We start from the raw sequence: 16,476 nt of genomic DNA, 5'->3' as shown, positions 1-16,476 counted from the left end.
AATGTAAGGTGGAATATTGCTTTTGAAAACCTTTCAAGTTTCCTTTTAAGTTACCCCCATAAAGGATGTCTTCAATCTATGTATAGACTGTTCTGATGAAAAAAGAATTCAATAGGAAAATAGGAATGAGTACTTAATGATAATATCTTAGTCTCTTATGATAATAAATTTTGTTATGTATGTATACTTTTCTTAACTTCATTTCATTCCAATAATTCCTCTGTGGATACTTAGTCTAGTAAGCTGCTTTCTCCATCTCTGTTCATTTCAGTGGCATTTCAGTGTCTTTCATAGCACATGTAAAACTATAATTCATGAGTCTCAAGTGTGGTAGCTCCATAATCCACAGTGGTAAAAAGAGCTAAAACTACACACATATACATACATACATACATATATATGCACACACACACACACACACACACACACACACACACACATATATATATATATATATATATATATTCATTCCCACAGAGAGATCATTTCTTAATTTTTTAATTGTTTTACTTCCAAGTTTATCTTTAAATGCCTTCATGTTGACTTGGCATAGTTGAATCTCTCAGAAGCTTTCTTTAAGCTGATCTTTCCCTCATTACTTTTTGCTATTTTAAGATGTGAAACTACTCATAATTCTCCATAAGATTTAATGAATCATTTTATATTTTAAAAATATTCTCCTTGCCTTCCATGTTTTTTCACATGGCAAGGAAATGATATTTGCTGAGCAATGTAATTTTAGACTTTTCTGATATCATTATGGCAACAAATTTATTTAAATAAAACTGTTATATAAAAGCATTACAGTTTTTTCTATTTTTATTTTTATTTCTTTTTTATTTTAATTTTTAAATTTTAAAATTTTTTTATTTTTTATTTTTATTTCAATATTTTTCAATTTTTATTTTTTAATTTCAATTTTTATTTCAATATCTTGTGTAAATGAAGTTTTAAATATTATACTATATTTTTTAGATTTTTATCTTTTTGCTTTTTAAAAATTTATATTGGCTATAATAAGACAGTGGTCTAACAGTAGTATAATATAGACAGATGATCCAATGACTCCCACACCAGTGAGTCAGTTTTATCTGGGAAAAAAATACAACCAGTGTGAGAAAATTACACCTATGAGTTGCAAAAATAGATGGAACAATATTTGATTGCATTCCTGTCCTACTTGAAACCTGTTATATTATTTTCAGCTTGTTTCAGAGGACAGCAAAGCTGATAGCACTCCCTTTGTGCTCTGGTATCACTAGAAGCCAGGATATCTTGAAAGAAATAAGAAATACCAGTACTCTACTTGTTAGAAATACTTCAATGCAGGTGGCACTAATGTCAAATGTAGCTAATCTATGATTGTGTACAAAATGTATTTGAAATGTATCATAGCAAATTTAGTAACATCTTCCCAATTATAAGCAAGGATATTATTCTGCCTCTTGTCACTGATATCCTCAGCTCCATGTCACAGATAAGTATATCGTGCAAATAAAAGTTAATAAAAAGTAATAAAAAGTTAATAAGCCAAAATTAAATGGACTAAAAGAAGAAACTATCAACTATCACAAGCTGAAAGGGGAAAATGGGAAAATCTGATGTAGATGGAAATCTTTATTTAATGCAAACTCTAGAAATTATAGCTAATAAGAAAATAGATTACAAAAGTAACACCAACATCTCATATGATTATCTTTAAAAAAGAACCCATATAATATTAAAACCCAATTCCAGGCATTTTCATTGACTGTTCCTTTTGCCTAGTGTATTTTCCTTCCTCCTCTTTACTTCCTAGCTTCCTTGGCTTTCTTCAGTTCTCAACTAGTCTTAACTTCTGGCAGATATCTTTCCTGATTCCCCTTAAAGTTAGTGCCTTTCCTCTATAAGTCTTCAGTTTATCCTGTATAAATCTATTTGTACAGAATAATATGGGTTTTTTCTCTCCCACCCACACCCATTATACCAAGTTCCTTTATAACAAGGACAAGGTTGTATAAGTGTATATTTGTGTGTGTGTGTGTGTGTGTGTGTGTGTGTGTGTGTGTGTGTGTACACATTTTTCTGCTTTCCTAGTGCTTAGGGTCGTGTTTGATTTGTAGTAGGTATTTAACAACTGTTAGTTGACTGTCTAATAAAGAATCGATAACCAAAAAGTAGCTACAGAAAGAGTACAGCACATAATAAACAGCTTAAAAAAAAAAAAAAAAAACTTCCTGAAATACTTAAAGAATAGATACCATTTCAATGAGAGATAATAAAACTAAAAAGAGCAATTATTTTAATTTGCAAAAGTTTATAGAACATTAAATACAAAAGAATAATAGCAAAGGAGTAATTTGTCTCAGAACTCAGTACCTTATAAGTGTCAGGCACTCTGCTAAGCCCTAAAGATAAAAAGGCAAAAACAAACACTGTTTTCAAGGAACTCACAGCCTAATGAAGTAAACAACATGCAATTATAAATTTATAAATACATGTATGTGTGTGTGTATACATAATATGATAAAAAATAATCAACAAAGAAAAGGTACTAGTATCAAGAGAGATCAGGAAAAACTTCTGATAGAATTAAGATTTTCATTGGTAGCTGAAGGAAGCAGACAAGTGATGAGGGAACATATTCCAAGCATGTGGCTCAGCTAGTGAAAATGCCTGGAGTTAAGCATTAATTTTAGATAATTTTTCTACTCATGGTACCTAGAACAGTGCCTTATATACAACAGGCAACTAATAAGTGTTTATTAAATAACATGGACAATGAACTAGATCTAAAGTTGAATGGGAGGAGTCAAACAGGCAATTTATGGATTGATTGTATTTGATAAATTGTGCAGTACTTTAAACAATTTTGTGTTATTCCCTGACACAAAATACTTCTTTTAAAAAACTTTAACATATTTTAATGATATTAGATAGATACAAATCATGGAATACCATAGTAGCCAGAACCTCAAAGTTGTGGGTGAACCACAAAGCAATGGAGATCTATTTAGGGTTTTTAAGTTGTTGCAGCATATTTTTATTTATAATTTCTGTAAAAATGGCATTAAAAAAGATCTTTCAGGGTATAAATGATTGGAAAGAAAGATGGACAGATTATGTAGAGATAACAAAGGATAACAGATGGATAAAGTGAATGTGGCATTAGAACCCATGAGGTAGGGCTCTAGTGCATTAGATAGATCCTCTATCATAACATGAGAAGTAATGGATAATGGATAGATCATAATCTATTATTATAAGAATAACTGACATTGACATTCACAAGATCATGGATCCCCTAAACCATTGCTAGATACCTGCATAAAACAAAATATCTTAACATTGGCAATCCATTAGAAGAAGAACTAGAATTTAAGAATACTTCAAAGGACTATAAATGTACACTGTGCTTTTTAAAAAATTTATTAGGCAAAAAAGAGAGATCATTAGATTGAAAAAATGTTTAATTCCAAAGTAAAATTATACTATTCGCTTATAATTACATATATTTGGAGTAAATTTGAATAGATGAGTCATATTATGCTACAATAATTTTTTAAATTTGTACTAATTGTAATATTTAGTCCTTTTTCATCTTAAAACAATTTAATTACCCAAATGTGTCTTTAACCAGCACCAAGGTGATAATGAAATCATTTTAACACTGTACTCTTCATAGTACTCTAATGGTTGTTTTTCTTTTATAGCTCATTTTACAGATGAGAAAACTGAGGTAAATAGAATTAAGATGTGAAGGGCTTAAAACTCTTGAGTCAATGCACTGGAGTTGGACAATCAAGTACTTGAGGCTAATTATTGATTGGACAATACTCTATAAGAATATGCTTGGAAAATGGCCCTTCCCACTATCCTGTGCTGGCCTAATTGTTTGGTGGATACAGAGAATTGTGGGAGGGATTAAGAGGTGCAGGGAGACTAGCCAGGGTCACTTCTGCGAGAGAAACAAGGTAGTGAGGTTGCAGAGATCCTATGTGTCCATTCCCCCCTGGCTTTTGCTGCTAGAGAACAAGAATAAAGACTTTTGCTTATCCTGACTCTGGCTGATTCTAAGGCATTCAGGGTATTATCACAGTCGCCACATTTGGTGCCCAATGTGAGTCCAAAGACCCTAATTTCACTGAAGAAGCCCTTGGGGACCAGGAAATAGGGTGAGTATTTTAATAGACAAACAGCGAACTTACTTTGTTAAGGGCTAAACTAGTAATCTTTTCTAGCTGAAATGGGGCAGATATGAGGAAAAGATTCTCCCCCACCCCCAACCCCAATCCTAAGGAGATCTACAGGAAGCATACTAAGACTGAGAAAGAGACAGGGTTTAATTACAATTTGGGAGCAGATTTATGGATTCATGGATAATACAATTGGCCTTAAAGAATCCTGCAAGTTATAGGAAAAAAAAAATTTTTTTTAAGAACAGCCAGATCGGAAGTGTGAGGAAAAAGAGGAAAGACAATGAATGGATTAATAGCAATATCTCTAGAGGGCATATGTAGTTAAGTGAGTGAGGATGGAAGGGCATGGTGAAGGGGATGGTGAAGGGTGTGGTGAAGGGCATGGTGATTCTCATTCTGACCAGATATGCTCCCATTAACTTCATCTGCTGGGATGATATCTTCAGTACCTACCTCCCAGCAATCAACCCCTTCTATGACTAGATTGCAAAAAGCACTACTTAAAGCCACACAAGAAGGGCAGGATTTAGCTGATTTGAAAATCAATATGTATCCAGTGATTCAACAGTTTAACTCTTCAAGTCAAGAAAATAAAAGATACACTCCTTTTGATATAGAAATCCTCAAAGACCTGAAAAAGGCTTCCTCTTTTTATGGGGCTACATCAGCTTATGTTAAGATGTTATTACAGAATTTGGCTTATGAAGTCTTAACCTCTAGGGACTGGAAATCTATACAAGGACATGCTTAGAACCTGGACAAAACTTGTTGTGGCTTTCTGATATAGTGAGCTCTATAGGATACAAGCCCAACAAAATAGTCATAGTGGAGTTAATCCTCCAATCATCTATGACCAGCTAACAGGTATAGGTTCTTATGCAGGCATTTCAGTACAGATTAATTATCCCTTAGCAGCATATGAGTAAATTGCTGCTGCTGCTGCTGCTATCAAAGCATGGACTTTTCTCCCCAGTAAACATGACAAGGGTGAAGCCTTCACAAAAATTGCACAAGGGCCAAATGAACCCTTTGCTGATTTTGTGGGACGTTTGCAGACAGCTGTTATACAAACTAATGATGAAAATGCAGTAACAGACATTATGATATGGCAACTTGCTAAAGAAAATGCTAATGAGGCTTGTAGAAGAATTATACTAGGATTATGCAAGGATGCTCCTTTAGAGGAGATCATAAGACTCTGTGCCACAGTGGGCACAAATGCTTTTTATAGCCAGGCTATGATTCAGACTTCCCAAGATGCCAACATGGGAAGACAGGGTCCCTTTTGGCAAGGGACTTCTAGAGACACTCTTCAATGCTTTCAATGTGGTAAAGTAGGGCATCTGAAAGCTCAATGAGACAAAGTGAGAAAACAGGGTGGGAGATTAAGACCCAAAACCCCATGTCCAAAATGCAACAGAGGGTTCCATTGGGCATCAGAATATAGACTGATTCAGGGAAAGGGGATGAGAGGTGCAGCCTCAGGGCCCAAGGCAAAAAATACTTGGGGCATGATGGCAGCTGATGCTACACCCAGAGAGTGCCTAGAAGTCAAGTACCCAGATATGACCAATCAGCCAGGAAGCCATCTGATGGGAGAAAGAGATTACCAAACCAATCAGCCAGGAAGCAACCTGATGGGAGAAAAGGATTACAGTTGGGGAGAATAGAGTTGTATGCAGCTGGGACAACTGAGATACCCCCTGGAGAGGAGAAATCTGTTCCTCTCCAGCCTATGGATCCCTTGCTTCCAGGAATAGTAGGCTTGACCATTTCACCTCCTCAGTGTGCTTATAAAACAGTGTCCATCCATACACTGATGTGGGAAACTGGGGAATGTGTAGATAATATCCCAGTCACTAACACAGGGAGACAATGTGTGACTTATCAACCAGGAGAAGTAGCATCAAGTTTACTGACACAGACTCCTAATAAGCCACCTGATGATAATCACCCAGATTCTGACTCCAAGCAACAAAATCCAGGAATATACTAGACAGCAGCTGTGACAGCTGACCGACCTATGCTCACTATCTATATAAATGGCATACCATTAGGAGGATTGGTAGATACTGGTGCAGATTGTACAGTCATTAGAGGTGCCAACTTGCCCAGTTATTGGCCAAAGATTAAGGCAGACACCTATATGCCTGACGTAGGAGGATCAATAGCAGTTAAAGTTAGTGCTAGCCCTTTGAGATGGATATTTGAAGGTAAAACAGGAGTTTTTCCCTCTTTTATAGTTGAAAACAATCCCTATCAATCTGTCAGGAAGAGACATTTTACAACAATTAGGATTAAAAATGAGTACTTTGTTTTTTTAGGCAGAGCTGCTGTTAAAGGCCTGCCAACACTTTTATCTGTTCTTATCCAATGGAAAACTGATACACTAGTGTGGATAGAACAGTGGCCCTTAGATAGCGAAAAAATTCAGGACTTATTAGATATATACAAGAGCAACTTGACCAAGGACACTTAGAAACTTCTCTAAGTCCTTGGAATTCCCCAGTATTTGTTGTAAAAAAGAAATCTGGAAAATGTAGGATGTTGACTGATTTAAGAAAAGTAAATGAACAGATAGAAACTATAGGAACTCTTCAACCTGGACTTCCATCTCCTACTCAGTTACCTAGAGAAGGGCCTCTTTGGGTTATAGACATTAAGGATTATTTCTATTCTATCCGAGGATAGAAAAAATTTGCCTTTTCTGTGCCCAGCGTTAACTTAGCTGAGCATTATAAAAGACATGAATGGACAGTTTTGCCACAGGGAATGAAAAACAGCCCTACTATGTGTCAAATGTATGTTGCTGCTGCTCATACTCCAGTAAGAAAAGCATTTCCAAAAGTAATGTTATTATATTACATGGATGATATATACAGATGTGCACCTGAGGAACAAATGTTAGAAGCATGTCTACAAAAGACCATGGAAACACTAAGGAGCTACAAATTGCACATAGCTCCAGAAAAAATTCAAAGACATGCTTCTTTTAGAATACCCTCAGGTGCTTACAGTACAAAAACTTTCCGTAAGAACAGAGAAGCTAAACACCTTAAATGATTTTCAGAAATTGATAGGAGATATCCAATGGATGTATCCAGTGTTAGGCTTGACTACCTATCAATTGCAATCATTATACAACATTTTAAGGGGAGACAGTGCTTTAAACTCACTATGCCAGCTTACAAAAGAAGCTTAAGAGCTTTGAGAGAAGTTGAACTGGCTTTATCCAATGTGGTTGAAAGAGTCACTCTAAAACTGTTGGTCTTTGTTACACAAGAGGAATCCACATCAGGGAGACAGTATGATAGAGTGGGTGAACCTCCCAGCACAACCAGAACAAAGCCTTTTTCCTTACCCAGTGCTTGTAGCTAGAATTTTATTCAAGGCCATTAAGTGAGCAGTACAATTATCTTGAATAAGACATGACAAGATAGACACCTTTTATACCATGCACAAATTGATATATGCTGTGAAACCATCCCAGAGTGGCAAAGTTTATTAGCCATGGCTCCAAATTTTACACATGGGTCTCCATTAAAGATAACCAGACTATTACATAATTGGTGATGGATTCTTGAAGAAAAGGTTTCTAAAGTTCCTCTTAAAGGACCAACTATCTTTACAGATGCATCCAAACATAATATTTGCGCTGTATACTCTTGTGACTTAATTATAAAGAGAGTAGTCAGAACTCCTTTTCAGTCCACTCAGCAGAATGAATTGTATGCAATCATTCTAGCTCTTACTTATTATCCAGGAGATATAAATATAATATCTGATTCAGCCTATTCAGTAGGTGTGGCACAAAAAATTGCCACAGCACACATAAAATTTGTAGCCTCTAATATATATCAGCTCTTTAAGGAACTTCAAGAGCAAGTGAGAAAGCATCCAGGTAAGATTTATATCTTGCATGTCCACTCTCATAGTGGACTTCCAGGTCCTATTTTTGATGGTAATTCAAAGGCAGATAGCCTTCTAACCATGTTGGCCAATACTCCTTTATTTCAAGAAGCTCAAGAATTTCAATCTAAATATCATCAGGCTGCCAAAGCTTTACATTTACAATTTGTAATAATGAGAGAGGAAGCTAGAAGCATAGTAAAAGCCTATACAGCTTGCCTTCCTTTCCATGCTCCTACACTCCCTCCAGGGAAGAACCCTCGTGGTTTGAGACCTAATGAAATTTGGCAAATGGATGTGACCCATTATAAATCTTTTGGTCTTCTGTGTTTTATCCATGTTGTGGTAGACCAGCAGCAAAAGAGACAGCCCGAGTAGTCATTGAATTCCTTTTACAAGCATTTGCAATTATGGGTGTGCCACAAGCAATAAAAACAGGCAAGGACCTGCATAAACTTCTAAGCATTTTGCACACTTTTGTGCACAGTATAAGATTTTACACACCACTGGCATGCCTTTTAATCCTCAAGGACAAGCAATAGTAGAGAGGAGAAACAGAGACATTAAGACACTCCTCCAAAAACAAAAGAAAAGGGGAGCCACAGGTAACCCTAGAGAACTTCTAAATCTAGCTCTTTATACTATTAACTTCTTGATTTTTGACAAAGAGGCACTGGCTCCAGCAGACAGGTTTTATAATCTACCAGAAGGGCAGTGTCCAGTACAAACAGCTTCAGTATCTTTAGATAATCTCTAAGTGATATGGAGAGACCCAAAAAGTGTTGAATGGAAGGAACCAGATAGGTTAACTGCTTGGGGGAGAGGGTTTGCTTGTATCTCTACAGATGGAGAAGGAATCAGATTGGTGCCAACGAGCTGTATTCACCTTGTCCATCAGAGAGAGATGTAGCAGACTGTTGAAATGAAGAAGACCCAAGAAACATCGGGTAGTTCCATTGCTGACTGTGCCCACCACTGAAAAAGCATGGGAGTTAGGGTGTTTGATTCATGGACATCAAAAATTGTTGGACTTCAAAATCCTCAGGACTCATTAGAATCCCTGAGACATGAAAAGACTGCTGTAGGACTTGAAAACCCTCAGGAATCATTGGATTCTTTGAGACATGATAAGATTGTTGTATGATTTCAAAACCCTCAGTAATCATTGGATTCTCTGAGACATGATAAGATTGTTATTGGATTTCAAAATCCTCAGGAATCATTGGAATCCCTGAGACATGAAAAGATTGTTATAGAACTTCAAAACCCTCAGGAATCATTGGCTTCTCTAAGACATAAGATTGTTGTAGGACTTGAAAACTCTCAGGAATCATTGGATTTTCTGAGAAATGATAAAACTGTTAACAGCAGGACTTCAAAATCTGTGGGAATCATTGTATTCCCTAACACATAAAAAGACTGTTTCAGAACTTCAAAGACTTGCAGGGATCATTGGATTCCCTGACGTGTGAAGCAATGGACAATAGATTGGCTTAAGACTTATCTCTTGGCTGCTGAAGAAGATGTATGTATGACTGTTGTTTACATACCCTCCTTCTAGGACTTCTGAAATCTTTTACAAGAACATGTTGATTTATATTGTTTGTTATATCACTACTTGCATGTACAATTCATGTTTGTTACACCACATTGAGCCTGCACTGACTGTGGGGGAGTCATCACTAATAGTCTGTGTATTATTGCTATGTGCTTGTATAATTCCTCCCATGCTGATGGGAGCACAGGTGCACACCTGTGTCTAATAAGACCCTTCAGCCCAGAAACCTGCTAGCAATCCCCACTTCCCTTTGGTGCTTTTCATCTCCCTTCCTGAGAAGTCAGTGAGAGTGTGACCTATGTTCTAAAACAAAAGAAAAAGGAAGATGTGAAGGGCTGAAACTCTTGAGTCAATGCACTGGCTAATTACTGATTAGACAATACTCTATAAGAATATTCTTGGAAAATGGTCCTTCCCACTATCCTGTGCTGGCCCAGTCTTTTGGTGTATACAGAGAATTGTGGGAGGGACTAGGAGGTGCAGGGAGACTAGCCAGGGTCATTTCTGTGAGAGAGTCGAGGGAGTGAGGTTGCAGAGATCATACACATCTATTCCCCCTTGGCTTCTGCCGCTAGAGATCAAGAATAAAGACTTTTGCTTATCCTGACTCTAACTGATTTTAAGGCATCCAGGGTACTATTGCAGTCACCATATTAAGTGACTTGCCAAAGGACATATAAGGCCAGATTTGAACTCAGGAAGATGTCTTTCTGACTCCAAGCCCAGTACTATATCCACTGTGCCACCTGTCCCTATCTTTTTATATTACTCATTTATTTAAGGATTATTTAACAATAAATTATAAATAATAATAAATCTAATATTATAAATAATAAATAATTATTTATTGTTTAAGTAATAAATGATGATATTGATGATGAATCATCAAGTGATTTATAAATCCTTTTAAATTATTTTGAGTCATTATATTCTGAGAATAGCTAAGTCATTGACAATTGATTATTCTATAATATTGCTACTTTTATGGATATTATTGCTGTGGTAGGGAATAAATATAGAACAAATGTTTGGTATTTGCATAAACTTCTAGTATCCATTTGATTGCTTTCAAATCTTTCCCCAAAGTTATCAGTCAATTTGAATTGATCTAAACATATCTGATTACATCACTGAATATGTGGTCTATAGTATCAGCCTTGTGGATCAATTTATGGGGTTTGTGAGGCTAGATGGAAGAGGTCGTAAGAGATGGACAGGAAGACATCAGGTCCAGGAAAAAACTTACATTAAATTGAGTTAGACCAGAAGACCAGATTTTCTTGTCAGCTGTTCAACTCTTCCCAGGAAGGAAATATCCTCGGGGAAACAAGATTATAAAATTATAGGAGTATAAAGTTGGGAGGAATCTAAGATTATCTAGTCTAGCTGCTAATGGCAAATGAGCCAAGATAAGTGCTCACCTAGCCTTTGCTTGAAAACACAATGCGAAATCCATTATTACTCCATGAGGCAAAACTGATTTGAGGAAAGCTTAAAATGTTAGAAAATTTTTCTTCATACTGAGCAAAATCTTGTCTGTCTACACTATCACCTTAGTTCTGCTTCTTGATGCCAAGTAGAGTAAACCTAATCTTTATCAAAAAAAAAAAAAAAAGTGAGTTCTCACCCCAATAGGGAGGATCTTTGGGTTTATCAAATACTTATTTACTCATGTGCCACATGTATATAGTAAACAACAATTTACCTAATCTATTCCTCTGATCAACCACTTATTTCATATCCAATGCCAAATTGTATTGATGATCACCACTTTGTAATATAGTTCAAGATCTAAGACTAGTAGGCCCACTTTCTTTACATTTATTTATTGGTTCCTTTGTTATTCTTGACCTTTTGTTCTTCCAGATGAATTGTGTTATATTTTTCCTAGCACTGTAAAGTATTGGCTCTATAAAGTAATTCTTTGGTAATTTGATTGGTATGGCACTGAATAAGTAAATTAACTTAGATGGTATTGTCATTTTTTATATTGGCTTGGCCTGGTCATAAGAAATTAATATTTCTCTATTTACATCTGTCTTTGTGAGAAATATGGGAATGGCTTAAGCATGCAATTATGAAAACATGAGAAGGAAAAAAGAAAATATTCACAAAAGTTTTCTTCATCAGATTATGTCTTCACAGTTACTAAACTGACTAATAGGTCAATATGAAAGATTTTGTGGTGTAAAGTGTTTATTAATAACAAAAAAGATAAAATTAGCTTAATGGCTTGGCCTGGTCATAAGAAATTAATATTTCTCTATTTACATCTGTCTTTGTGAGAAATATGGGAATGGCTTAAGCATGCAATTATGAAAACATGAGAAGGAAAAAAGAAAATATTCACAAAAGTTTTCTTCATCAGATTATGTCTTCACAGTTACTAAACTGACTAATAGGTCAATATGAAAGATTTTGTGGTGTAAAGTGTTTATTAATAACAAAAAAGATAAAATTAGCTTAATGGAAGAAGCAGCAGCATTGGAGACTTCTCAGACCATCTCACTACCATGCTTATGTTAAGATCATATAAGAATCATGGTAGATGTAACCGTGGAGATGTAATTATTTAATGATTCTCTCAGTAACAACATCAGATGAGGTATTAAGCAGGAAAACATATGCTCCACAAAGATATTTATCATTACCAATTAAAATAACTTGTGCAGAATCCCATTGGAAAAGAGATTTCCTATTGAAGGTGATATTTTCCAGATGTTCCTGTTTGTAGATGATGTGCTAATAGTATTCAACTTTAGAATAATATGCTGTCTGTGAAAACAGAATGGTTAATGATTTTACTAATCATCTTGATTTGCTCAAGATCTCTTACTATCCAAAAGAGGTCAAACTGACCTGGGGAATAGATAAAACTGAGCATTCTTTGTTGGGCTTAACAGAAATTTCTTGCAATAGTGGCATAGTGAACCCAGAACTTCCCCTGCCATGCCAGATAACCAACTCAGACTGATTTATATCAACTCTCGATTCTGAAAAACAACCCAGCCCAGAGAGGAATTGATAAAGACAGCTATGCAATTATATTATCAACCTCTGTATGATTTTTGTCTTTATAACTCCAATTCCTTATGCCCACCTTGAGCTCAGTTCTAACTGTACTCTCATATATTCTCATGTACATGTCCACTTATGTAGTATATAAATTAAAATTCTTCAATTAATTGAAAACATTTTAAGGTATGCAAAGTACTTTATGTATAATCTTAGTTGATCCTCTCAACAGTCTTATAGGTAGATGTATTATTATCCTCATTTTTCAGATGAGAAAATGAAGATAAGAATTTAAAAGACTTTCCCAGTGTCATACAAGTATTAAATGTTAGAGGTAAATATGAAAAAAAATGCTTTAAATCACCATTGATCAGAGAAATGCAAATAAAGACAACTCTGAGGTACCACTACACACCTGTCAGATTGGCTAAGATGACAGGAAAAGACAATGAAGAATATTGGAGGGGATGTGGGAAAACTGTGACACTAATACATTATTAATGGAGTTGTGAACTGATTCAACCATTCTGGAAAGCAATTTGGAACTATTCCCAAAGATTTATCAAAATGTGCATACCCAGTGTCTCTACTAGGCTTGTATCCCAAAGAGATCACAAAAAGGGAAAAGAATTCACATGTGCAAAAATGTTCATAGCAGCCTTTATTGTAGTGACAAGAAACAAGAAACTGAGTGTATGCCTATCAGCTGGGGAATGGCTGAATAACTTCTGGTATATGAATGATATAGAATGTTATTGTTCTATAAGAAATGATCAGCAGGATGATTTCAGAGAGGTCTGAAGAGACTTACATGAACTGATGCTAAGTGAGTAAAAGCAAGAGAATATTTTATATAACAAGAATGAGATTATGTAACGATCATCTGATGGGTTTGGCTCTTTTCAACAATGAGGTGATTCAGACAGGTCCAATACTTTTGTTATAGAGAAAGCTACCTCCATCCAGAAGAGAATCATCAGGGCTGAATGTAGATCACAACACAATTTTTCCACTTTTTTTTTTGTTGTTTGCTTGCCTTTTGTTTTCTTATTTTTTTTTCTTTTTGATCTGTTTTTGTTGTGTAGCATGATAAATGTGAAAATATATATAGAAGAATTGCACATGTTAAATATATATTGGAGTACTTGCTGTCTAAGGGGGAGATGGGGGAAGAGAGGAAGAAAAATTTGGAACACAAGGTTTTGCAAGGGTGAATGTTGAAAACTATCTTTGCATATATATGAATAAATTTAAATTTGTATATAAATAAAGAGCTATTTTTTAAAAAGTGTTAAAGGCAGGATTCAAACTCAGATCTCCATGACTTCAAGGTCAGTACTCTGTGTACTACCTAGCTGCCAAGATAAAACTGGATCATATTTGCATAATTGTTTTTGTACTTTCAATGATGTTCTTTTTATTACTGAAAAAGCCTGACTTATTGACATCAAAATTTTGTAGGTTATCGACAAAAAGATTTTATTGCTAAATTTGGCCATTTCTACCTCTTTAACAATGTCTTTCTCAATTAATCTCTTCCTTATATTCCACTATAGAACAGGCTCTTATTGCTTCTTGCCTAATTATCTCAACAGCCTCCTCATAGGTCTCCTGGACTCAGTCCACTCCTCAAATAAATTCACCTCACTAAGTAATTTTCTACCCATGTAATTTTTCTTAATTACATTAATTAATAACAACATTAATTACTACATTAATTTTCTTAATTACATTAATTAATTACTACATTAATACATTACTACAATTACATGTGTTACTTCACATCTCACACTCTGCCATTCAACTAAACTGACCTTTTCTATGGTCCAGAAACCTAAGACTCTGACTCCTAACTCCTTGCCTTTGCACTATCTAGTCTCCATCCCTAGAATCTAATCAGGTCATTCATTCAGGGTAATTAACCAGCTGCTGTTGCTGATGGTGATAAGGAAGGAGGGCTCCTTTTTCATGATTGCTCCTTGCAAGTAGAAAATATTCCATATATAATCCCCAGTGTTTCTTACAGTGCCCCACCCATAGAAGTCTCTTAATAAATGTTTATTGATGATTGAATGATCTCAGTTTTAGAATAATATGTGAGGAAAAAAAAAAAAGGAAATGGAAAGATGCCTGAGGGCTGTAAGTAATTTGTGACTTAGTGTCAAAATGATTTGCACCTGAAAAGTGGAATCAAATGCACCATTATGCACACATGGACAGAAAAGAAGATATGTCATTCGTAGAGAGAAAGTGAGGGGTAGCATATGGATATAAATGTTCTACTGGTATTTAAAAAATATTAAAAGAATTTACAGAATATCTGAAAAGGAAAGAAAAGAAACATACCTGTGGATGTGAATACAGCAGGGTCAGCAAAGGCCACATTTGAAGTTGAATCCAAAATTAAATATTGAAGGAAGTTGGAGATTCCAAAGGTATGTTATTTCCTCAGAGTCATAAATCTACCAGCAGGAAAATATTCAAGAATGAGAAGAGATCTAAACAATTTTTACTGCATACAAAGTCCTCAGTAACATTTCTTATCCAAACTATTCCTTTAATAATTAGTAGGTGTTGCCTAGCCACAAGAAAATTCTCCTTAGTTATCTTTTCACAAATTTTTCTCTTATCTTCCTAACAAATCTATAATCTCCCAAAGGAGATGAGATTAAAGGCAACTCTAGGAATGAGCAAACCCATACAATTGTGAAAATAAGAAAGCTTTAAAGGGAATCGGTCAAAACTATATTGAAACAAGTTTTATGTTTGTTTTTGGGTTCCTCTCTAAAGAGATTAAATCACTTGTTTAAAAGTTGTTAGAAAGTGAAAGAGTGGCGTCTATTTTATATACAGAAGTCTTTTGCAAGGTGCTTGAAAAAACAAATCTATATAGTGTCAATACCCGGGCTACACATTGGTCAGAAAAGTTGAATTTGTTCACATTTGATTTCCTGAATTCTATTCAGACTTCAAAGAGATTATATTTCTTTAGAAACGGAACATGCATTTCATCTGGGAAAAAATAAAAAATGAATCTTGTAAAGATTATTTATTGCAGAAGTTTCCCCTACGAAACTTTTTTTTTTTTTTTTTCCCCTTACAATTGACCCAGCAGAGAAGGAACCCTGATGTCTTTGGAAAGAGCACTGGGACTTGGAATAGAAACTTATATTAAAATCCTAGTTCTGAAGAACTCCTATTTGACCCTCATTTTCCTCATCTTAAAATAGGAGAAAATATTTGTCCAAGCTACCCGTGATAAAAGCAAAGCTGCCCCAGCTTCTCAGGTTCATCTTCCTTCCCCATACCCTGAGAAAATCTGGAGTATGCCAGAACAAAGCTGCCCTTCATCTCCTGATTGGCCCCCACTTCCTTGACCATATAATACTACAAGCAGATGAAATCTGAGTCACTCAAATTTGGTAGAAGCCTAAAACTACCTGAATTTCCAAATTCTAATAAACTACTTATCAGATGCCTGTGGAGATAGCAATGAGGGAGTATCCCACATCCAGAAAATCAAAGTGTCATTGTGTCCTCATTGCATATTCTTGTTATGTTAGAGCAAAGTTCTTTATTAATGTTCAATTACTTTTGGGTGTCTCATTTCATCTCAATAGGGCACCTGAAATAAGACAATGCTGGTGTTACGGCTGTGCCCACAACACTACCTCATAGAGCTACCCTGAGGAAAGTATTCTGTCATATAAAATGTGAATTATAATTACTAGAGAAATGAAAAATGGTGCTTCCAAAGAAAACTGACATTTCCTAGACTTTTTTTTAGTCTAGATCTGTGAGTTAGTATAAGATGGG

At 35.3% G+C, this 16,476-nt stretch overlaps 1 long non-coding RNA gene across 2 annotated transcripts in view; it reads right to left on the bottom strand.

Annotated features, from left to right (window-relative positions):
* Window positions 1-15,124, bottom strand: part of LOC141566278 (uncharacterized) — a 134,448-nt gene extending 119,324 nt beyond the window's left edge. For both annotated transcript variants that reach the window (XR_012489273.1, XR_012489272.1), the window contains exon 1: window positions 15,007-15,124. This is a non-coding gene — a long non-coding RNA (uncharacterized LOC141566278). The remainder of the gene's footprint in view (window positions 1-15,006) is intronic.
* Window positions 15,125-16,476: the final 1,352 nt, after the last annotated feature.

The sequence above is a fragment of the Sminthopsis crassicaudata genome, chromosome 4 (assembly GCF_048593235.1).
Source record: "Sminthopsis crassicaudata isolate SCR6 chromosome 4, ASM4859323v1, whole genome shotgun sequence".
NCBI classification, from domain to species: Eukaryota; Metazoa; Chordata; class Mammalia; order Dasyuromorphia; family Dasyuridae; genus Sminthopsis; species Sminthopsis crassicaudata.
The sequence above is the reverse complement of the archived record's forward strand: the minus strand, read 5'-3'. Positions and strand labels throughout refer to the sequence as shown.